Genomic DNA, 1,816 nt, shown 5'->3' on the forward strand with positions numbered 1-1,816 from the left:
TTTCAGTTCTTTTTGCAGTAAAACTGTATCCTCAGCAGTACAACTAAGAGTTTCATTTCATGTCATCAGTCAGATGACACAGCGACATAACAAACGCTGCCTTTGGGTTTGTCTAGTCTGGATAACGTCAGTCATCTGCATTGCTCCCCAGGTACGTCTGTTGCAGTTGATGTCTTAGCTGAGCGTTCCCCAGGCGGCAGTTCAACGAGGCGAATCAGCATCAGAGCTGCACGGCAGAAATGAGGTAAGTTTTAAATCACTCACGTCAATGAGTGTCGCTCAGGCTTTTTCCTGCAAAGAGGAATTTTAGGCAGCTCCCCAAAGAGGTTTTAACTAGAGCCAAAGGAAAAGAATTCCTCAATAAAACTTTTTTTTTTAACCAGTTTTGGTAATTGGGGTTTCACTCACTCAAGCATAATAGACAGCTTTAACTATCAAATGGTCAGCAATTACAGAAAAATGTATACGTTTCTGTCAAATCAGGAAACACAGCCTCACTGCATTTTCTGTACACAGACTGATCATGCTCACTGTCACCTCATGATGGAAAAAAAGAAGCTTACAAAATGTGTTTTGATTCGTGGTATAAAGATTCCATTTGCACATCATATCCTGCACTCTAAATTTGAAAGGCAGCCGTGAAAGGAACATACGAGAAGTTGAATCAGAGTTTGAGCCTGTAGATCTTCCCCTTCCCACCCATCTGCTATATTTGCACAAAAAAAAAAAAAATGACTGAGAGCATTTTTATCAACCTCTGAGTGAAACTCTTGCTGTCAGTTCCTAACTCTTCTGTTTGTGAAGTGACCTGGGTGAAATGAGGTCTGATGGCTTTATGGGGGCTTTGGGACTTCTTGGAAATGGCAGTAATTGGATTTAGACTGCTCTCCTGAGGTGTGACACAAAAGCTATGAAATGCCAGAAACCAGGCTGCAAACAGGTTTTAGTGAAGGTATTGCTGGTAAACACAGACAGAATGCAGTGAAGGTAGAGGGCAGTAATTTATAGCAATAATAATGAAGGACTAAATAATCCTGTTTAGGCTGAATAAATTCACATCTGGGTTGGATTTTGCTATATTTGGATCTGGTTGCTATATAAAAAGTGCCTATATGATGCATTTTCATTTGTTTACAGCTTAAAATACAATCACAATACAGTTTATTCACATTCTTACACCCACTGCTCATTCATTGGGCCTCACTGTAGTGATCTGTGTCTGTTCAGTGATAAACAGTGGGGGCGAGTGTGTTTCTCTTTGTTGTCTACAGAGGATGCGTGTGATCCCTGTGATTTCAAACTGAAGCAGTGTCGAGGGAGGAAAAAGGTGAGTAACTACTGCTGTAGCACGCAAAACAGGACAAAACACACAACAGCCAAGCTGACATAACACAGAACATTAAACACACTGAAGCCAATGCTGACGTAGTGCTGCAGTCACCTCACTGTCTGTCAGGACTTAATGCTGTCATCACTCATCATCACGATCTATACTGAAGTAACATGAAGTAGGAAAGCTGTTTGTGGGCTGCAGGTCAGCGGCCAGAAGTCAGAAAATGAGGTTGAAAGACTCAGACCACAGGAGAAATAGTAAAGTCTGTTTAACCCAAAACTTATTGAAAATAAAAAAAATATTAAAAAAATTCCTTCTCCTATATAGAACACTATATAGCACGTACGCTATACACTTAAAGTCTCAGTTCCTCTCTGGTTCCCTACTGATTGCTTGTTTCTTTTTGAATGTGCACATATTTGCTCACCCCCATATCTGAATGTATTTCTGCATCATTTCAAAATGCAAATATGACTTGTTTCC

This window comes from Stegastes partitus, unplaced genomic scaffold (genome assembly GCF_000690725.1).
Source record: "Stegastes partitus isolate 25-593 unplaced genomic scaffold, Stegastes_partitus-1.0.2 Scaffold1630, whole genome shotgun sequence".
NCBI lineage: Eukaryota > Metazoa > Chordata > Actinopteri > Pomacentridae > Stegastes > Stegastes partitus.